Genomic DNA, 23,279 nt, shown 5'->3' with positions numbered 1-23,279 from the left:
GGGTGGGGGGCTCTGGAAGTGCCAGAAACTTGGTGAGCTGCCTTTAGGAAAAGCTTTCCAGGAAACATAGATAAGAGGATGTCCATCTCAAGCCTACTCTCGCCTTGTCGTTGTGCATGAAGCAGCCTCTGCAGGGAATGCCTTCCCCTTCCTCACTTTGAAAACTCCTCCTGGCCCCTTGCATCTTAGTTCACATGTCACCTCCCTCAAAATCCTTCCCCACTCCTTTCCAGCAACACAGGCAATTTTTTTAATGGTTTGTTGGGTATCTGTCTCCCCATTAGATTTTGAACTATGTGATGGCAGAGAATTGCAACTTTTCACTCTCCTTAGCCCCAGTGCCAAGCACAATGCTTGGGATATACAGGTGCCTAATCAATACAGGCTGAATGAAATTGTGTGTTCTTCTAGAGCAGTTATCTCAGCTTTGTTTGTTTTAATGGTTTATTAACTACTTACTAGGAATTCTGGGACACGGAAATGTTAGGAACTATTGACAACAATTAAACAGGTCTATAAATAGAGCACTTCTTCCGTTATATTGGAAGTCAATAGAATTATGAAATTAATTTACCAAAATTCTGCTTATTTCTCAGGACTGCATTGGTGACATAAAGTATCTGCATCTAGGTTGAATGTCTGGGGGCTGTTTCCTAATTTCTTATCTGGCTGGGTACCACTCAACAGTATTTTGCCAGGGTCACAGAAGTCAGGGATGAATTATTCCTATTCAGATTTCTAGCAGTCATTTTTGAAGAAGTGATGATAACAATAACACAGCATAGTATGTACCAGGTGATATTCTAAATGCTCTAAATTAATTCATTGAATCCAAATAATCACCCTGTTAGGCAGGCACTGTTATTATCTCCATTTATGGGTGAGGAATTTGATGTTAATCAACCTGCCCAAGTTCACACAGCTAACTGGGCAGATCAAGATCCAGCCCACTCAACTGTGAGGCCCTCTGCCTCTCCAGTGAAGGGTGTTCAGTTGTAAAGCACCTACATGGCTCAGCTTTCTTGAGGCAGCCAGCTGACCACTGACACAGTGTTCTGGGGCAGTGGCCTGGGCTTTCTGTTCCTCTGTGTTCCTGCATGCTTCTGGGTCAGGGCCACCAACCCACTATGAAAAGGGAAGCCCAAAGCAGTGAACACCAACTGCCGGTCCTCCTGCTTTTTGTGGTGTTTTGGGTCGGGCATTAACTTTGCTCTGTATCATTCACTTTGGCACCCGATACCTATCACAGACATCATTCTAAATACCTCCTAAGACTTTAGCAATCTCTAACGAGGAAAAAAATCTTCCTAGAGTCACATGTGCTGCCTGAGACTGGTGTCATTGATTAGCACCCCATTACATTCTCAAGACTAAATGAATGACATGAGCTTCATTCATCTGGTGGGGAAGGAATATAATACTCAAACAAAAAATGCAGAACCGTTTGTGACATCCCAGAATGCTAGAGCTAGGGAGCAACGTGAAGATCATTTGGCCCAACCTCCCATTTTGCAGGTGAAGAAACAGAACGCCAGAGAGTAGGTGACCTGCCCGAGGCCAGTGGCCAGTTGGTAGTGAGTTGAGACAAGAACCCATGCCTGCTGAGCTCTAGTCCAGTTCTCTTTCCCTGCCTGAGTTTGCACAGAATATTCTAAACATGATTTTCTTGCTAAATTACAGGCAAAACATAGAGTGGTCTGTTCCTTTAAGGCAAGACCATTGCCTTAAAGATGTGAGAGATGCAGCTGGAAACCTTCAGGTACAAAACACAGTAAGCCCAGGGCAGGGGTGGGGAAAGCAAGACAGTGTTGTAGGGGCAGCTGTCCCATGCAGTTCACACTGCCCAGCCTCTGCCTTCTAGACAGTCCAGGTTGGAGAGTAGATATCTGTCCCCAGTACCCTCTGGCTCAAGTCATTTGTTTTGGAGGTGAGGGATTCAAACAGGCTTGATTTATAGCAGAGTTAAGTGAAAGGAGAGAAGAGTGAAATGGCCACTTCCTTCTCAGAAAGAAAAGTGTATCTCAAAACCCTGCTGCTGAAAGCATTTGTTAGGCAGGATGGTCTCAGCCGAGCTGTAATCATATTGGCCTTGGGGTCAGAGAGGCTGGCGAGCCTCGGGGCACTTGCTAGGCTGCTGGGATGGAGAGCCTTAAGCCCCTCCTGGAAGAGGCTCAGGCACCTACCCTGCGCTCTACATCACCCAGCAGCCTGGTCAGGATTGCCGCTCTGGCTCAGAACCACAGGGTGACTGCAGGTAACCTATGTACTTGCAGAACAATTGCCTGGGGGGTCCTCACAGGCAGGAGTGGAGAGGAGGTCAGCTTTTAACAGATAAAGGCACAAACCTAGGGCTAGAAGGGCATGGAGGGCTGTGTTCCCCATCTCTGAGCTAGATGGTCTCAAAAGAGGCCCAGGCTTGGGGGGAAGAGGGAGTGCTATAAAGTGGCCTGGAGCTGATTCCAGCCCTGGTCTTACATGATCCCACTCACAGGAAGAGCGTTTGGGAGGAACTGAAACTGCAAGGCCAGAGAAGAAACTTGAGGGGAATTCTCCACAGCCCCTGCAGAGGCCTTGACCAGTCCCCAGAATACGCTGTACTTTGAAGTGGATTTCCAGGGTGGGAATGCTTTATTCCTTCCCTTACCTCAGGCCCTGCAGCACTGTCAGCTCCGTGGTGGTTCCTCTGCTGGCAGTTTATCTGGTCATCTTTGCAAGCCCAGAGAAGGACAAAATAAAAAGCTCAGGAGAGGAGAAGGTAAAACAAAACCAACTCCATTCTTAAGCCCAATCTGATATGGGAAGGTTTACAGGGAGGTGGAGCTCACCAGCCCCATGGGACTTTTCCAACCTCAAATCCATGGGTCATTTTTCCTGGTCGGAGAGCAATAGGATCTCTTTTTGTTTTTCTGATGTATCCCCGGATGCTTCTAGAATTAAGTAAGAAACGAGAGGCAGAGCTAGGATTCAAATTTAGAAGTTTTTGATCCCCATATCTGTGATTTTGTAGCCATGTCGTTGATTAGGATGACAGTTTTGGTCCTGCCTTTGTGTGTGCAGTTCCCAGTGACAGCCTCCCATGAAGCCAGGCCCTTTGGGCATGTGTAGGCTACTGCCTTTACTCTGGATGGTGCAGAAAGTGGCTTCCAGCTCCTCCTCCTAATGCTCATCAGTGTGGATGGGCCTAAGGTGGGCCAGATACTGAGCTGGGTGCAAAATGGGCCCCCTCTTCTCCTGAATTTACTGTACCAGATCCACTGTAAACTAATGAACTCCGGAAACCAGTAGTGGCTTGCTTGCTTGGAGGAACCAGAGGCTGGGTGTGCTGTAACTGACCCTGTTGCGTAAGATGGCCCAGTGAGTTCCTCCTTTTTTTTCCCCTTGAGGTACATCAAAATGACCCAAGGCTAGAACACTGGGAATAAACTCAGTCCTAATTTGGAGGCCACAGGCAAGGAACCTTGCACTGAGTGGATTTGTGGGGCAGGGACAACTGAGATGGTGGGTTGCTTCAACTCTTCCCAGGGTCAAAATATTTTTAAGAGAGAAAATTTAAATTTAAGGGACTACAAGTGATTTAGGGTTTTAAAAACAACAAAAAGAAGCCTGCTCGGAGTAGAGTCCCTTTCCTATACACGAATGACAGATGTGAAGGGGGGCAGTGTCTTGGCAATATCTGAGAAGAAATCTCTGTGTGAGCAGAGAGTCCACCATACAAAGATGCACTGTCTAAACCAGTGTTTCGAAACCTTTGACCATGACCCATGGTAAGAAATACATTTTCATTGAGACCCAGTACACACAGATGGATGGATGAATAGATAACATAAACACAATTCCCATGTTTACTAAATGCAACATATTTTCTATTCTATTCTATTTAAAAAAAAAAAAAGCTAATTGCAACCCACCAAAGTGATGTGATGGCTAGAGAACAGGCAGAAACTCATGGTTCGAAAAATAATGATTTAAACAGAAATGGGTCAGGCATGTAGAAACCAGTCTCATTGTAGCTTTGACAGATTTCTGTAGGAGATCCAGTGACACAAGCTTTGTGGCCCTAGAAGGGGTGTTCTTCACTCTTTCAATTGCTAGAAGTTGGTGAGGTGGTGATGGAGATGGAGGGATTAGGAGGCTGAATCTTAATTCTGCTCAGACAGAAGACATCTGAGTATCTGTGATGTGTTGTTCTAACACAAATAAGACTACAGACCCTGCTCATGGTCCACAGTTGCTCATAGTGGAATGGTGTCAATAATTACCATCCAATATAGCTTATAGTGAAATAGAAGCATGAACAGAATGATACAGGGAATTTGAAGCCCCTTCATTCTGAGTTCCCTAAAATGAGGGACCATGTTATAGGGCTAAGTGCAGTCTTATGTCTCTAGTTCTGTGTCTCATCTGTAATAAGTATTCAATAAGTGTTTGTTGAAAGACCATGTTAACCTAATTAATACTCGCAACTAGACTAGTTATAACCCTAATTATCTGTGGCGATATTAGATAAGAAAGACCCAGAAAGTTCAAGTTATAAAGCAGAACTGCCAAACCCCATCTGGGCTTCAGAGCCTCCATGTAGCAGGCCTTTAAAAGTTGAGGTTTGGGGCCGGCCCGGTGGCGCACTGGATAGTGCGCCGCTTGGGAAGCGCGGCGGCGCTCCCGCCCCAGGGTTCGGATCCCACATGCAGACCGGTTCCCGCTCACTGGCTGAGCAAGGCACGGGAGCAACACCGAGGGTTGCAATCCCGTTGCCGGTCCCCGGTCCGGTGCGGGGGCAACACTGAGGGTTGTGATCCGTTGCCGGACACGGAAAAAGACAAAAAAAAAAAAAAAAAAAAAAAAGTTGAGGTTTGTCTGGTTTGACTTATAAGTGGCTTTGAAACAGCCTGCTCTGGCTCCTCGCTTCCAGATGAGGAGTCAAAGTGGTGTGGGGTGAGCGCGAAGCTGGCCACCTGGGGAATGCAGAGAGGGCATTCTAACTTTCCCCTACTGCTGGTTTGAAACTGCGCTGAGCTGCCCCACCCAGGTCAGCAGTTCAAGATGATGTGATTCAGCCTTAACTCACCCCAAGTTTTTGTGTGGTAGGCTTCTGTAGAGAAGAGGGTGCTGGCAGACCACTCTCTGTTGGGTCCTAAATGGAGTCTTTGTTTCTAGTCCTGGACCAACCCAGCCCTAACAGGGCATTGAGGCTGAGGAGTGGCCCAGGGGCTGTGGAGACCCTGGCGCAGGTCCAGTACAGTGAGAATGGAGCTTGTCCGCACCCTCTGGGCTGGCTTTCCCCTGAGCAGGCTGTGTTCTGAGGAGCCAACCCTCAGACCCCAACTTGCCATCCTGCTGCTACACAAAATTAGCTATAGGCCGTTCTTTCAAGCAGTTCTGATGTGCGTGTGAGTGGAGGGGGTGGGGAGAAGCAAGGAAAGCAGGGATTTGCAGGGAGAGGTTCTCCAGCTCTGTCACTGTCTGTGTGACCTTGGGCCTCAGTTTCCTCATCCATAAATTGGGGAGGTTGGAGACGCTCCCTTGATCTCCTTTGGCTCAAACACCCTGTGGCTCTCTCAGGCCTGAGAAATGTTTTCTGGCAGGAAAGAGAGGCTGCCCAGAACTTCCTTCTCCGGCAGCCAGTGAGTACATTCTTTCCTGTGCCCGCATATGGAAGCAATTTCTAGATTATCCGAGGCACTTGTGCTGCTGAGCTCACCCGAAACAGAGGACTCAGTGGTGGTAAGTGGAAAAAGAGAAAAAACCAGAATGTGTTTTCCTACCACTGTGACTTTCCTATCTGGAATCATGCATGCAATTTGCTTTTCCTTGCTATATCAGAGGCATGCCGTTGGGTTTGGGGTATTTCACAGAAAAATTCTAATAAAAACTAAATGAATGTTGAGCTAACTGCTTCTCCCCTGAGGCCAAAGGCCCCTCTGCCTTTTTCCCCAGGAAGCCCCAAGACTGGGGGATTGGTGGGGATAGGGGAGACCATGAATTCCTGAGTTTTGTTCTCACATTTATTGCAATCTTTCTCTCTTGTCTGTTAAAATGAGGACTATTAATGGCTGGCTTCAAGATTCTTTGTAAAGTTGAAGTGGGAAACAGTCAAGAGCTTTAAAGGGGAAAAGGTTTGGGGCCGGCCTGGTGGCGCACTGCTACAGTGCGCCGCTTGGGAGCGCGGTGGCGCTCCCACCGAGGGTTCAGATCGCACATACAGACCGGCCGCTCACTGGCTGAGCGAGGTGCGGGCGCAACACCGAGGGTTGTGATCCCGTTGCTGGTCCCGGTCCGGTACGGGCGTGACACTGAGGGTTGCGATCCGTTGCCGGTCACGAAAAAAGACAAAAAGGAAAAAAAAAGGGGGGGGGGGGGGGCCCCCCCCACCGAGGGTTCAGATCGCACATACAGACCGGCCGCTCACTGGCTGAGCGAGGTGCGGGCGCAACACCGAGGGTTGTGATCCCGTTGCTGGTCCCGGTCCGGTACGGGCGTGACACTGAGGGTTGCGATCCGTTGCCGGTCACGAAAAAAGACAAAAAGGAAAAAAAAAAGGGGGGGGGGAAGGTTTGATTAGTTCCTTCTCTGCCAAACGAACCCTTTACTGACATAGCTTGGCTGAACTACTTGGTGGTTTTGGTAGTGGTTGTCCAGTAACTCTTGTAAACTGGATGCATCGGGACTTTTACTCCAAATCCAGATCAGGAGAGTGATTTTTCTATAGCACAACCTTGCTTCCAAAGCCCCAGCTGTGGCCCTGGACCCCATAAATGGTCCTAGGGACCTTATTTCTTGCCACTCTCTCTTCACTCCTGACCTTAATTCTTGGGAAAGGAGATTACTGTCTTTATAGAGAAATGATTTTTGTTCCCCTTTCAGTCTGTCTCTAACTTCTCTACTGCATAATCCCCCAGTGAAATTAATTAATTTTGTAAAGCAGAGGTGTCTTTCCTAGAAATGAAATCTGAGTAATTAGGGATCTATAACACTTGTTAAAGGTGCTGCATTAATGGTCTTGTAAAGACCTTATATTTCCCTTCCAAATACTTTGTGGAAAAATTTCTCAAAATTAAGACAGTAGACTAATGGATGCCAAAAGCTCTTAGCAGGGACCACATTCTTTCTTTGTTTTGCTTCTGGCCCAAGCAGCCCTGTTATTCCCTTTAGAGAGAGCATGTTTACGACTCTGGTTTGCTTCATCTGAGGTTGCTGCCGTGGAGGGCTGGAAATCAAACATGACATAGAGATAGAAACACTTATTGGGACCTCTTGTGTCCGGTCACCCTATTTCAGGACACTCAGATTAGCTCTGCTTGGCTGTGAATATGGTTGTAATTCCATACATAGATTTCCCCCACTCTATAGAACCATAATCAGAAGTGTTTATTTTAAGCCCCATCTCTGGAGGAAGGACTCTGTGCCAGATTCTCCTTGGTGCTAATCAGACAAAGTCCAGCCAGCCTGCTTCCTGTCCTCTAGAGGCTGACAGTCTGAGACCAATCCAGGAGAAGAGCTGCTGAATCCCCAGGCCTGTGCCTGCCACTGGCGTGTGGGGCATTAATTTAGGGCGAGGGCCAGTGCTCTGTGGCCAGGGTGACACAGCTCCCACTCTCCCAAAAGGATGAAGGAAGATTCACTTCATCTGTTTTTTCCTTCCACGGATTCTCCTTCTCTCCAGAGCAAGTGCCATGTGCTGCCTCTGGTCTCTAAGGTGCCACATCCGCCCAGACACCATGTACCCACTGACCCAGGGAGTTGAACCCTTTGCTCCAAGGCAGTCACCCTTGCACCTCCTCACTCCTCTGCAACCTGTTTTTGCTTCATCTGGTTATTCAGCAGGCACTTATTAAGTGCTCACTGTTGAGACTCGCTTAAGGCAAGGTCCCTGTCTCCAAGGAGTTTATGTTCTACATGGGAAAAACAGTAAACAAGTAAAGACATAATCACTTGGGTAAGTTAAGATAGTGATAAGGGCTATGAAAAAAGCTGATATGATGATGGGGTGAAGAATGATGGGGTGCCACTGGAGATACAGCTGTCGGGGAGATCTGAAGCAGTGCTGCCAGAGTTGAGGCATGAATGACAAGGAGCCAACATACGCTGTCTGGGGGAAGCATGCATCAGGCAGAGGGAGTGCCAATCAGTGCAAAGGCCCTGGGGTGAGAACAAGTTGGACAAGCCCCAGAGAAAGGAAGATGGAGAGTGTGGCTGTGCGGAGAGGGACGAGGGACCCAGTCAGAGAGGTAGGCAAGCAGTGTCCTATGAGGACTTTACTCTCATCGTAATAGGGTTTTAGCCTGTGGAGTGATATAATCTGGTTTGTGTTTCAATAAATCACGCTTGCTTTCATCCCATCTCTACCCAGCTCTGAGCTCATGGCCTCACACCCTAACTCACCCCTGCCTGTGTGGTCAGGTTGCCCCTCAGCCTGGCCTGCCACACAATGGCTGCCCCAGGGACATTTCTGCAGCCCTGACACCAACTCATCAGCCATGCGTTGGGATCAAAGGATGGGCGAATCAGTCTGCTGTGAGCTGGACTGTGGTGTAAGGCAGGGAACAGAGTGAGATGCTTACCAGGCTATGAGACTTTGGACCAGGCCCCTGCCCCCTCTTGACTTCAGTTGCTACTTTCATTCAAGTGCTTTCTAGCCTGAAGCTCTAGTGATTCTGTGCCATGATCATAATAACAGTATTTATCAAGCTTTTGTTCTATGCATTGCATTCCGTCCTCTTGACAATGCCATGAGATTGGCACTGCTGTCAACCCCATTTTAGAGTGTAGGAGACTGAGGCACAGAGAGGTTAATCAACTTGTGTCCACAGCTGGAACCTGGCTGAGCCAGGATTCCAGGCAAACAGTCTGATCCAATCCACCCCATACTGTTACCGCACTCTACTGCCATGCATGCAGTGAGAATAGCTTTCCCATCCCAGCCCGTGACGGTCCTGAGCTGGGTCCCTTTTCCAGATTGCTTGGCAGCCCTCATCAGGGACATCTGATCCTCACTGGTGACACACTCGGTCTCAAGCAGTGAGCAGATGGGTGGGATAATTCCCCAAGCAGACCTGGTCAGTTCAGCGTTAGGATGGCATCTCCCACATCAGCTAAGCCAGTGTTGGGTACTCCCAAGGTGGACCCAACAATCCTGTTCTGGTCTAGTTGTAAAAACCTTCACTCTGGGAACATTCCCCCACCTGCCAAAAAACAGCCAGCAGTAATAGTAGTACCAAATGTTTATAGAGCACTTACTGTGTCCCTGGCTCTCTTTTTATTCTTATTTTACAGGTGAAGAAACTGAAGCACAAAAAGGTTAGGCACCCTGCTTAGGGTCATGGAGCTAGCAAATGGCAGAACCAGGATTTGACTCCAGGCAGTCTGGCTCCAGAGATCATTCAGAGAACACTTCTTTATATTGAAGAAGAATTCCACCCCTATGGTTTCCATGTGCTGCTCCATGTTCTAATCCTTGTAGCCACACAGGGGTCTAATTTTATTTACATAGGACAGACCTAGAAATGTTTGAAGATGGTTATCATATTCGTCTTGGTTCCAAACTATCTCACCAAGCTCTCAGGGAGCAGTGGTTCTACTCTGGGTCTCTCACTTCCTCCCAGAAAAACATTACAAAGAGTACATTATAATTCACCCAGATACTTTCAAGAGGCAAGGGAGCACTATTATAATTATGCTGGGACAACAGGCATGAATGGGGATTGTCCTGGGCAAACCAGGATGTGGTTTGCCCTGCTTCTAGGCCATGGTAGAGATGCAGTGCTTGGAATGCCTTCTGAAGACTCTGTTCAAGTGGACTGTGGGAAAGTCGAGTTTACTACACACACATTATGGATGGGAAATCATTAGGCTTTAGGAGTCTACCATTAGTCAAACAGCACAGTAGCAAAGTGCTGGATGTAAGGTGGAGTCCCACAATTGCTAATGTGGTCTTGGATGTTTCACCTCCCATTCCAAGCTCTCAGTTTCCTCATCTGTAAAATAGAGGTTGATAATCTGGAGGTCCCTTACAGTTCTGAAACTCTGACCCTGCGTCAGCCGTCCCTACACAAGCAATGGTCTATATCACACTTGGAAGCTGCTAACATGGAACTTGGAGTTTTTAATCCAATTTCTGTCAGTTTAGCAGCTCTTCTTCCATTATTTGCCAAACCCTAGAGGTAGGTTTTTAGAGTTCCAGCAAGATCCTCCCTATCTAGCGTGCTTTGGGGATGTCAATGAAACTGTCTCAAGCACTAAGTATCTTCTTTAAATAATGCTTTTCCTTGAGACACTCATGGGTTTTGTTGATACACAAACAGGAAATAGAAAACTGAGCCTTCATTGAAAGTGTCTGTGACTCATTGAGAAATTTTTTTATTAAAAAAACTTATCTTTTCTGCTTCCTAAAACCTGTGTCTGTGAAATCATCTCAAAGTGTTTTCACATAATATATCTCATTAGATCCTCAAATGGCTGTGTAAAGTGGGTATTATCTCTGTTTTCCATATATTGAAACAGAGGCTCAGGGGATACACTAACTTGTCTAACGACACACAGCTAGTTAGTGGTGGCACTGCGATTCACGTTCAGGTCGACTGGATTCTTATCCGAAAGTCTTTCTGCTGTACCCATAGTTTTCAGTGTATGTATGTTTTCTGTAAGCAGAGAACTCATTTTTTCAAACAGAAGCAAAACTTTTCTGGATGTTGTGGGGTGTGCCTGCTTTCTGTGGTGCTCTGTGAGGGGCTCCATGGGACCTCCAGCCCCCTACAGAACATGGTTGAACAATCCTGCACTTTTCCAGAATGCCTCACACCATTTTGCCTGTTTTGAGGAAGTAGGACGCTTATAGCACTCTGCACAGTTTCATTCTGCATGAACTTGTGTTTAATAAACAGCACTGTGATTCTAAGTTGCTGGGTCAAGCCATCATGGGGCTTGTGCCGGTTACCTTGGCAGGAACATCATTTCCCTTCCTCTCCCTGAGGCTGTTATAGTCCTCTCACCGTGTTTCCCCACCTTGCCCTGCTGAATCCCAGTCCCACCTGTACCGCTATCACAGTTGTGTCCTTTCTGGATGTTACTTGCCTGCTTTCGTCATTCATCCACCCACACAATAAACACTTATTAAATAACAAGGCCCAGCTTAGTGCTTGGCATATAAGGAGAATAAGCACTTGTCCCTACTACAGGAAGAAACTTCAGAACGTTTGTGGAAAAATGGGATTAAAAGATAAAAATTAAAAAATAAACTTTATTTCTTGACATAAGCTCCATAAAGTTCGAGACACTTTTGTAAGCAATGATTCCAGCCATTTAGTCCATCCATAAAGAACTGAGGGTCCTAGGAAATTTAATCATGTCAATGCAGTCTTTTTTACATTATTAACTGAAGAAAAATGGGTGCCCTTTAAAGATTTTTTTAAGATTGGGAAACAAAAAGAAGTCAGAAGGAGCAAAAATCAGGACTGTAGGGTAGATGCTTAATGATTTCCCATTGAAACTGACAAAATTGCCCTTGTTTGATGAGAGGAATGAGCAGGAGCAATGTTGTGGAGGAGGACTCTTTGGTGAAGCTTTCCCAGGTGTTTTTCTGCTAAAGCTTTGGCTAACTTTCTCAAAACACTCTCATAATAAGCAAATGTTATTGTTCTTTGGCCCTCCAGAAATTCTACAAGCAAAATGCCTAGAGCACCCCAAAAAACTCTTGCTGTGATCTTTGCTCTTGACTGGTCTGCTTTTGCTTTGACTGGACCACTTCAACCTCTTGGTAGCCATGGCTTTGATTGTGCTTTGCCTTCAGGATCATACTGGTAAAGCCCTGTTTCATCTCCTGTTACAGTTTTTCAAAGAAATGCTTGAGGATCTTGATCCCACTTATTTAAAATTTCCATTGAAACTCTGTTCTTGTCTGCAGGTGATCTGTGCACCAACAGTTTTGGCACTCATCACGCAGAAAGTTTTGTCCACTGTAAGTTCTCAGAATTGTGTGAGCTAAACCAGCTGAGATGTCTATGGTGTTTGCTATTGTTTCTGCTCTTAACTGTCAGTCCTCTTCAGCTAGGGCACAGACAAGATTAATTTTTTCCTCACAAATTGATGTGGCAGGTCTGCTGCTGTGGGCTCCATCTTCAACATCCTCTCTTCTTAAAACGAGTTATCCATTTGTCAACTGCTGATTTCTTTGGGGCATTGTCCCCATAAACTTTTCTTTTTTTTTTTTTTTGTCCTTTTGAGACTGGCCACACCGCGCTCAGCCAGTGAGTGCTGTGAGCGCACCGGTCATCCCTATATAGGATCCGAACCTGCGGCGGGAGCGCTGCTGTGCTCCCAGTGCCGCACTCTCCCAAGTGCGCCACAGGCTCGGCCCGTCCCCATAAACTTTTCTAAAAGCATCAGTGATGTCACCATTCTTCCATCCAAGTTTCACCATTAATTTGATGTTTATTCTTGCTTCTGTTTTAGCAGAACTCATGTAGCTCTGATAGGGGCTCTTTTCAAGCTGATGTCTTATCCTTCTCAGTGCCTCTAACTAGATCCTGTTCAGAAATGCTATAACAAGTTAGTATGAGTTTATTTTGGTGCATAAAATTTTGCAATCCATGTAGAGTTCTTTCATTATACCCATTTTCCATGAAGTTTTTGAAGACCTCTCATATACAAAACACAGTATCACCTTCATTTCCTTGTGTCTGAAGTGATTGGGCTGCAAAAACCCACTGCTCCTATGTCAACCTTTTCTCTTCTGTAGAAGATGAGAATTGGGTGCTTGCCTCATTTTCACTGCCTGTGTATCCTATTCTTGCCCCACAGCCTAATGCCTCCACTAGAAGAAGAAAAATTAGAGAATAATCTTTCCATTCTTTGGGGTTTCTGGGCCCAGGGAACAGCCAACATGGCATTTATTCAAAGAGTACCCTTATTTAGGGAGGGAAAAAAAAGAATGGGAAATATCTCTCATTTTTTAAGTCTAGCTTTTGCTCTCAGCCTTGTTTAAAAGGAGTTCATGCTCAGTCTCACCAACTGGCAAGACATTGACATGCTGGTCCTGTTTCTCTCAGTGTCAAGCTTTGCAGACATTGGGAACTGATCTTTCTATTTCTAAACATGCAACATTCAAGCCAAATATTTCCTAAATATCCTTTACTTCGAGTCTCTTATCACATAAAATTTATTAATTGGAGATAGTTTTAGAAGAGACATGATGTATTACAGAAAATACATGGTTAATTTTACCTACAAGAGATCATTCAGAAAATTCAAAGAATTAGTCCAGCATAAACTGTTAGAAAATATTCTTGGCATTCTGGTTTTTTTTATTTTTTACAAAAGACAGATGCGTTGTTTAGGCCATAGTTTTTATATAATGACTCTTTTTCTTTCTGAAAGAACAGAAATTATTAGAAATAGCAATCCAGAGTTCCACCAAGCCAGTATAAATTTATCAGTCTTTCTCCTCATTCTGTAGATGTACTTGCTAATGTAAATATCTAATATTTAGGGTTTTAAAAAATATTCTGGCCATATCCTGGATTATGTAACAGTGTACCTTAGCTGTCTCCATGGCACGTCAGTGTATTATGGGGTGTGTGTGTATATAACTGATTGGATGCCTGGGTTAAAGACACTGGGTAGATGTTTGTTTAATTTTACTGGTCCACTGACAAGTCATTAGGCAGTGTTATAAAAATTGGCCATTTTGTTCTTTGGGTGATGATAGATTTTTCACATTCAACTGAATATTTGGTACCCAGTCCAGCCAAGCCAAGGGCCCCCACAGTGCTGCAGGCCCATGTATCCTCATCCGCAGGTATAGATCTGCACTGCTGGTGAATAAGAGTGTTTGGCTATAGGATTTTAAGCAGTTTTTACTCATGTGTTAGTGTTCACTTCCCATTCTTGGTTGGACTCCTTAAATTTAATGACCTGGGATCTGTTTTTTAAAGAAAGAGTAGGAAAATCTTTTCATTGGAAAATGTCTTAAAACCAAAGAAAATGGCAGAGGAAAAATGTATTTTAAGTGAAAGCTGGTGGTATGAGTTTCTTTCCCTTCAGTTCTGTTGCTTTTTTCTTGGATCTGCTATTTCTTAGACATGTTTCTTAGAAACATTGGCTTGACTGGTCTTTGCATGAAATTTATTGTATGAAAAAATTCCTTATTCTTTTTATTCATATATTTAGTTTATCACAGTTACATATCATTATGTAAAAAACCACCCCAGAATTTAGTGGCTTAAAACATCAATCATTTTGCTCACAATTCCAGGGATGGCTCGGTTTCTCTTTTTCTCCGTATAGAATCAAGATCTCACCCTCTCCAACTGTCCTCTCCATGTAGTTTTTCCATGTGGTCTCTTCAGAGTCTCAGAAGGGTCGCTGGACTTCTTACATGGCATCTAGAATCACAAAAGCAGAGTAGCAGGGTGTCACATCTGTAGCATTTTCTAGGTTAAAGTAAGCCATAGGTACAGCCCAAATTCAAGGGGGGATACCACACAAGATGTGAATACCCAAAACCACGGTTCATTGGGGGCCACCCATGGAACAGACTACCACATAGTCATTCTTCAATCACCTGATATTTATCAATGCCCTGTGCCAGTGAACATACAGTGGTGAACAAGCAAAGTATGGTCCCTGCCCTCATAGAGTTTATAGTTTGTGGAGCACAGTGAGTAGTCAGGAAAGCCCCGTGCAGTGGTGAGTGCCAGGGTAGGAGGAATGCTGAGTGTCCTGGGAACACATTAGAAGGGGAACATGACCCAGGCCTGAACTTCATGGAGGGACAGAGGATCATCCTGGGGAAATGGGTGAAGAGGGTTGCTGGTAGGAGAACAGCATGCTTCCAGGCCAAGGGACAAGAGAAAACATGGCCCTTTCGTGGAACTGAAAGAAGTTTTGTGTGGCTAAAGAGTAGAATGTAGAAAATAGGGCTTTGTGAGTGTGTTTGGTGGGTGTAGGGGAGTTGTCACTTCTAGGGTTTGCAAAATAAAAGGCCTGAGAGTTCAGCAGAGGCCTCATCACATGTTAATAGCCAGGCAAGCTATGTTAAGAACATTGGACTTAATCACAATTGTGATAGGAAGAGGATTTTAAGCAGATTTGCCTTTCAGAGAAGTCACACTGGCTGCATCAGACTGAGAATGGTGGGAGCTGGGCCTGGAGACCCCAGGAAACTGCTGCAAAGGCCAGGCAAGGTAAGGTGGTAGATGGCCAGGGATATGGAGCTCATGAGATGGATTCCAGAGATACCAAAAAGCAAAATTTACAAGTGTTGGTGATTAATTGATTGGTTATGGGGGTGAGTGAGAGGGAAGAGGCAGGGTGACCCTCAGATTTCTGGTTTAGGCAGCTTGTGATGGTCTCATCCACTGCAGTAGGGAACCTTGGAAGTGGGGCAGGACTGAACCCCGTGGGACTGGGCTGGGTGTACTGAAGAGGCCAACTTGGATGTACCAAGTTGGATGCCTTTGAGTTTAGTCATCCACTGCAAACCATTTTCAGACCAATATGTTGTGAGCTCCTTAGGTGCTTCTTTACTCCTGCCTGGCTTCCACACCTCTCTCACACACTTTGTTCTTTCTGCTTCTCCTCTGGCCTCCCACAGAGAAGAGTAGAATGACCAGGTCTGAGGCAGCAGTGTCCAAGATGGTGGGTTGACACTGGTGATGAAGAGTTATAGGATTTGGGGTTGGTGGGTTGCAGAGAGCAGCTCAGGTGAAAGAATTGAGAAGTGCAAAGGTGAGAGGATTTGGGGAGAAGTTGGAAGATGGGGAAGAGAAAAATAAAACAAGTCAGTGAGAAGAAAGTTAAGGATTGATTAAAAATATAATAAAGGCAAGGAAAATGAGTCATTTGAGGAAGAAAAAAAAAGGAACAGAATAGAAAAGAGAAAGAGATGGTTCCACGTGTCATTGCCTCTGTCATGGAAGATGCTAGAATCTTGTTCTTTTGTGCTTCCTTTTACATCTACATTCTATAAATTAGAAAAGTAAAATAAGCCTTTTTTCTGAAGGGCTCAGTGAGTACAAAAGGGGGCCCTTGGATAAGCTTTCTTGTTATATAATAAAGAAATTAGCAGGTCATATACTAAGATAAAAACTCTAGTTTTTTAGTGGAAAAATATAGGACCCCGAAGAAAAGAAAGGAACATACAAACAGTTAAAGTGAATTAAAAAGTAATTGAGTCGAATACTTTGTTGTCTGTTCCCCAGTGATCTGACAGAGAAATATCTGTAGCCTCAGAGAATGGAGAGGGAACATGTCCCCATTATCAATTTTTAATAAACATAAATGGCGTAATAAATTATGCATGGAAGAATGGAATAAAGCATTAAACAATGAAGGATAAATAATTTAAATAATAAAAAACTGCCTCTGTCATATGTTTGATATATGAGAACTCTATTTGAATTTTCTCTTCAAGGAAATAGAGGAGGTCTTTTAAAGGGGGCTTTTTCAAAACAGATTTATTAAAGGGAGAATTATGTGGCGGTCTGCCAAGAGTGGTTGTTGAGCACAGCTATGTCTGACTTCCATGTCCCCGTATCTCCTGCTTTCTTTAATAAATATGTGAGTGGCACCTTGCTGGCAGGTATTATTCTTTCAGGTGATCAATGCTGGAGGCACTGCCCACCTTCTAGAAGGCTGAGACTTGAGATGTCTTTTCAGGTGTCCAGAGAAACTTTGTCAGGGGTCAGGAGTAAAATGAACTCTGTTTCTTATACAGTCTTAGACTTCCAGGATTCCTAGGTAAGTGATACTATTCCTCCATATTCACTACCTCAAGTAAGCTTCCGTTTCTATCCCAAAATTAGAGTAACTGTGTGAGTTACAACCAAAGAAGTGTGGGCAAGGGCAAGGCCTCTTCTTGTCGGCTACTCTCATTAGGGGAGCCACATTCATCAAAAGCACCATATTGTAACATGCAGTGAAAAGCATAGGCATTGGGCTCTAACATATGTTGGTGTGAACCCAGTCTCTGCCATTTATTAGCTTTGTGACCCTTGTAAGGTTAATTTAACCTCCCAGAAGCTCAGTTCCCATATTTGTAAAATGGGTCCAATAATACTCATCCCAAAAACTATTGAACGTTAGATAAGATACACGTGTCAATTGCTTAGCTCAGTGCCTGGAATGTAGTAAATTCTCAATAAGTGTTTATTATTAGCTACATAATTATTGATTGAAAGTTTATTTTCCAATTTCATAGAGAAGTGCAAGACAGAACAATAGAACCAGGGCAAAAACCCATAAATCTAGTAGAGACTTCAGTCTCAGTGCTAGGAATACCATTGCTATTGGGTGGGTTATTATTTTTAAACTTTTTCAGCAGCCAAAAAAGGAAATAAAAATTTTTAAAGATAAAACACATCCTGCATTCATATAGATCCTTCCATTTCACATTAAGAACCACTGAGTTGTTAACCCAACCTCATTGATCTTACATACATATATATATCTTTCTTCTGTGTTGAAAATTCTGGTTCTCAGTTTCACCGACATAATTATTTATTTGCTTTATCCCATAATTCACGCAACAATACCAATAATACCATCAAAGTCTGGTTAATAAAAAGTTTTAATATTATTTTACAGTTCTTTTTATTTTTAGCGTCTATACCATTAGAGATGTATAGTCAAATCTTGTGTTTTGTGGTCACTTGAAAAAGTTCTTCTCTGAGGCCGGCCCGGTGGTGCACTGGAGAGTGCGCCACTTGGGAGTGTGGCGGCGCTCCCGCCGAGGGTTTGGATCCCATGTGGAGACCGGTTCCAGCTCACTGGCTGAGCGCGGTGCAGGCGCAACACCGAGGGTTGCGATCCCGTTGCTGGTCCCCGGTACGGGCGTGACACCGAGGGTTGCAATCCCGTTACCGGTCAGTAAAAAAGACAAAAAGGAAAAAAAAAAAAAACCCATAAATCTAGGAAATACCTACCACCTAATCTAAATCAGAGCATAAGCTGTGGTCCAAGGGCCACTTTTGGAAATGCAGTATTTTTTTGTAAATTGAATTCAAGTTCCTTAGTACAAAGGCACATACTCTCCAGTTAGTCCCCGTCCCCATATTTCCATTGGCTCACCCCAGGCTGATTTTACTCCTTTACCTGCGGAGCTCTGATAGGAGTTTGAATTAGCCACCTCAAGCTGCATAGTTACCTCTATAAAGTTTCTTGCCTCCTTAAATGCTTTAATTTAACTTGGGGCATCTGATTATTATGTAGCCTTAATGGAGATGGAAAAAAAATCATTTTTTGCCCAACTGAATAATTTTGGTAAAATTAAAGGAACAAAGATGACAACAGATTTTTTTTACCAGCTGTTTCCTTTGTCATTATGCCAAATTAATATCAACCTAATACCCATGTAGGCATTATAATGCCCTGGGACTATGACCTCTCACAATTCAGGAGCTGATTATCTCGAAATATAATTGCAGCCATTTATAATTGATATTCTATAAGCACATGTGCTTATGAATAAAAATTCAAGTGCAAAATGTTGGTGCTCCCAATGACAGGAAACTAAAAACTTGCCATAGGTGATTTAAAACATGACTGTAAATATGTTGACTCTCCTGCCAATGAGAGGTGGGTCTATGTCTCTTCTTCCACTTGAATCTGGTAGGGGAGAGGGTTGTGACTACTTTGACCAATAGAATATGGCAGAAGTGACCCTATGTGACTTCCAAGTCTAGGTCACAAAAGGCCATATACATCTGCCTTGTTCATTGGGAGCACTGTATAGGGAAACAGAAGATAAATGGTCAAACTCCCTTGGGGGTTCGGAATCTTGCTGAGCATTTGATGTAAATATGATAACTGTGCCTGTGTACCCAGGTGTTCCTGGGTTATTGGACTTAAGTATAAAGGATGAAAAGCTCTGATCCACAGTGCACCCCCACCCCCGGGACGCCATGGATGGTGCCACAAGGGGGCCATTACTGCTGCTGGAAGCTGTTGCTGCAAGTTGTTGCTGCCACGGCCCCTGGGTGCCCCAGGAGGCCACCACTGCTGCTGCTGGGTCTGTTGAGGGCTGCTGTAAGCTGCTGCTGCTGATGAGGAAGCTGAGAGCTGAGCTTGCATCAGAATGAAGCTTGTTGGGCCGGCCCGGTGGCGCACTGGATAAGTGCGCCGCTTGGGAAGTGTGGTGGCGCTCCCGCCCGAGGGTTCGGATCCCACATACAGACCGGTTCCCGCTCGCTGGCTGAGCGAGGCGCGGGGGCGACCCCGAGGGTTGCGATCCCATTGCCGGTCACCGGTCCAGTACGGGGGCAACACTGAGGGTTGTGATCCGTTGCCGGACACGGAAAAAGACAAAAAAAAAAAAGAATGAAGCTTGTCAACTCTGTCAACAGCTCCCAGGATCTTTTCCAATTACCTGGCTCGTGTCCTATATGTGAGGGGTCTGGTGACCCAACCTGGCACATGAGGGGTCTGTGACCCATCCTGGCATGTAAGGGGTCTGTGACCAAGCCTGGCATGTGAGGGGTCTGTGACCCTGTCTTTACAACAGATTTGAAGCATCTGTGAGCCCTAGCCCAACACACTGCATTTAGCGTCTTGAACCACCATTTAAGAAGTCCAACTGCATGCCAGAAAGGCCCCAAGTAAATGCTCTGGTTGAGCCCATCCTTTAGCTCTCGTATCCTTGTGCCAGACATATAAATGAAGAAGCTCTTTTGGAAGTGGGTTGTCTAGCCCCAGTGTTCTAGCCCCTAGTTCATCAAGTGATCTCAACTAAAACCACAGATGATATGGAACAGAGAGTAGCTGTCTCCAGTGTGTCATTTCTAAATTCCTAACCCACAGAATCCATGAGAATAATGAAATGTGGTGGGTTATGCAGCTAAGTGTTGGGGTCATTTGTTTTACAGTGATAGATAACTAGAGCACTCACCCATCAGGTTTGCCTGGCTTTGTAGCTTGGGTAGTTTCCATATAACACATCATTGTGTTTGTAGGATCTCAACTGTGAAAACCACTGGCTCCCAGCAAAATGTGCCATATTACTGCTAGTTTTTTCCAGGCAAGATAAACATGGGAGAGTTAGCTAATCAGTTAACAAGTATTTATCGAGCTGGGATCCAGGATGAAAGGCAACAAAACCAAACTCTTTTGCAATTTTATAGGTTGCTTGCACAGGTGTGTTACTGTTATCTGTATCACTTAGCAGTAACTCGGTGTCATCACTTCTAAAGGAGAGACAGCAGGGCTGGCCCGTTAGCTCAGTTGGTTAGAGCTCAGCTTTATAACACCAATGTCATGGGTTCAGATCCCAGTACCAGCCAGCCACCAAAAAAAAAAAAAATAGAGACAACAGCTTTCATCAGTAATGATGAATTAGACAATACATAAAATAGCTCTTTTTGGTTTTTTTAAAAGATAATACGGTTGATACACATAAACACTTAATGTAATAATTATTTTAGGTTAATGGATAATGCTAGTAGTTTGTGTTATTAAGAGCATTTGCAAAGCAATCTGAGCACATACAGGAAGCTTAGGCTCTTAGGGCCTGAGGTAGCGGGTGCTTTAGAAGCAGCAACGATAGTCTTAGTACTTCTGTTTGGAATCAGTTGAGTAGTTTTGTTTATGAACAGATAATTTAGTCAGAAGTTTAAAAGGCAGGGCGTGGCAGATCACAGGGCAGATCTCTTCTGAGAGACTGTGTCGAGAAATCTTTTTATTCTTTCCATTCACTGGCTGTTTAGTCCAACAAGTACTTGTAGAAAGCCAGCTCCACATGGGGGGAAGGCGTTCCTAGGTCAGGGCTAGCAAATCCACAGCACAGGAGAGGCCAGTCAGTAGGGCTGCGTCTGCAGACGTAAGTTCACCATGGTGTTGATCTCCTCCAAGCTGTGTGGTGGTCACACATAGGTCGTCATGGCTGGCGCCTGCTTGGGGATTCCTCACTGCCTATTCTTCCGAAGAGAGCCCACGGGCACATTGAACCAGAACTAAGGTCCCTAGCACAGGTAGAAATGCATATAGATTGGATGTTTTCTCTTTGTCAGAGACTTTCTATCTTGTTTGGATCCTTGCCCTGTGTTAAAAGTATTGTCAGGAGTGTACTGTTCACGTTTAATTCTAAAAAGAAAACTAAAAAGCTAAAGAGTTCATTTTTGAGAAGAACAGTCAGGACGACCTCAAGATTCAGTGAAAGTAGAAGGTCTAGGAAACATTTCCATATATAGGAGCTTGTAGAAATAGGAATGAAGGTTTTATGTCCCCGTGTCTGCCTTAAGAACTATAAATTACTAGAGAGGTCAATTTAGACACTGAACTGGCATTTTTATTTTGGAGCTCTTATACTTTGAGCATACACAAAGTGGACCCTTTATAAAACTGGTGAACTAGAATGTGGATTTTGAGAATGAGAGATTCCTCTGTTCTCTGTTGCTGGGAAGCAGTAATCTTTCATTCATTCCGAAAACACCTGCAAGGTGCCAGACCGCTCTCCCCCTCCCAGGAGGAGGCAGACATGTAAAGGGGATATATAGTGGACTGCATTGGTGCATGGTGGGGTAAGGGGACACACACAGCTCTACCTGGGAGGGTCTAGAAAAGAAGCTGACCCCTGAACTGAGGCCAAGCTTGACCCCACAGGAGACAGAACACCTCTGAGTGCTTATTGCCGTAAGTGTTGACAGAACCCCCGAAACTAATCATCACTTCAACTTGGCAGAAGGAGAACTGACCACGAAGCGGCCGCCCAGAGGGAAGGGTGGTTTATAACTTAGCCTTAACATCACTCCAACAGCAGCATTTCTGAGCAGTTGTTGTCAGGACAGGAGGAACCATGTGGAGATACTCACCTGGTCCAGTGCACGTCAGTGAAATTAAAGTTTAAGTCATGGGTAAGGTAAAAATTGCATCTATTTGGAATTACTCTTGATCACTATTTCTTTGGTTGACCTTAAGGTTATTTTGTATTCTTTTAGGTGGGTCAATCAGGTGTGGCCCTGAGAGGAGACATGGGAAAGCTCAGGAAAATGAAATTGATTATGCTCACAGGTCCTAGAGACAGGAGGCATGCCACACAGGGCCACATGGGAAAGACACGAGAGTGGTCAGAAGGCAGAAGACAGGAGCCAGGGGAACATGTAGGCCAGAGCCTTTATTAGGGTTTCCTCAGGAAAGGCAAGGCAGGGCAGGATGAACAGTTTAGAACTGGCTGGTTTGAAAATTCCAGCAGGATCACCTCTAAACTATAGGGATGGTCACTAGTTGCCTGGCACCTCGCCTTGGGATGATCAAGGCAGAGAAATATTGCTTCCTGGGATGTAAGGCCCAAATAGAGGAGGTGTGGCTCTGGATAGGTTAGTTTGTATATCAGAGGCAGGCTTCTGCTGAGCCTTAAGAACTGGCTAGCCCCAGGAGGGGCAGTCTCCCCCCAGCCAGAAAGGTTTCTTAAGAAGTCAATAATTATAATACACAGGAGATACACACACACACACACGCACGTGCACACGCACACACACACACACACACGATGTAGCTGGCTGCCATTTATGGGCTCTGGCATGTGAAAATATGAATTTTTAAAGATGGGAATCACACTCAGTGTGGTGCGATGGTAGCAACACAGAGAGCCATGAGGAGAAAACTGCAGATTGATGTCTCTTATCTCAGGATACTTTGGGGATGCACTCACTGTGCAGAATGATGGGTGAAATGGTTAAAATGCAGTTTACACAAAATGTTCTCTTCAGGAGACATATTTCAATCAACACACTATGTTGTTAGACACAGAGATGGCTGATCATTTTCGTGTATAAATTTGCCCTTGGAAGTTAATTGATGGATTTTATGTTGCTTTCAGTACTATAAGTAAATCATTGAAAGGTATGCAACAGTAATTTAGAAAATAGCACCCTTGTTTTATTTTAGGCACCACACAGAAGACCAACTTTATTTCTAGAAGTCGATTAAAGGCAAAGAAAATAATAGATGTTGATATACAAAATGTAGTGTTTCTCATTCATTATGACTGTCACTAATCAATAAAATCTTGAGAGATGTTTCTGTTTTGTAAGTTTACTTCCTTTGCAGAATTATGTAATTCAGTCTTGTCTGCAGCCACTTCAAATCATAATCCAGAAAAAATGTGATAAACAGATGTGGCTGAGTTTGATGTTGCCCAGCTGGATGTGTGACCTGTACTCTAATCATAATCAGAATAAATCTTGAGACCCCACATAGTCCAGATTCTGCCTGGGGTCATTTGTAGAAAACACATTCCAGTACCAGAAGCCTTGAAGAATAACATATTTCTTCGATCTGGGTTTTTCTAGAAGGCA

At 44.6% G+C, this 23,279-nt stretch overlaps 1 protein-coding gene across 1 annotated transcript in view; it reads left to right on the top strand.

Annotated features, from left to right (window-relative positions):
• The first annotated feature begins 5,609 nt into the window (after positions 1 to 5,609).
• WIPF1 (WAS/WASL interacting protein family, member 1) overlaps positions 5,610 to 23,279 on the top strand; it is a 101,073-nt gene continuing 83,403 nt past the window's right edge. The window contains exon 1 of the mRNA XM_008568389.1: positions 5,610 to 5,721. The gene's annotated coding sequence lies outside the window, so the exon portion shown is untranslated. The remainder of the gene's footprint in view (positions 5,722 to 23,279) is intronic.

Source organism: Galeopterus variegatus, unplaced genomic scaffold, assembly GCF_000696425.1.
Source record: "Galeopterus variegatus unplaced genomic scaffold, G_variegatus-3.0.2 Scaffold405, whole genome shotgun sequence".
NCBI classification, from domain to species: domain Eukaryota; kingdom Metazoa; phylum Chordata; class Mammalia; order Dermoptera; family Cynocephalidae; genus Galeopterus; species Galeopterus variegatus.
This window is presented reverse-complemented; position numbering and strand designations above follow the sequence as displayed.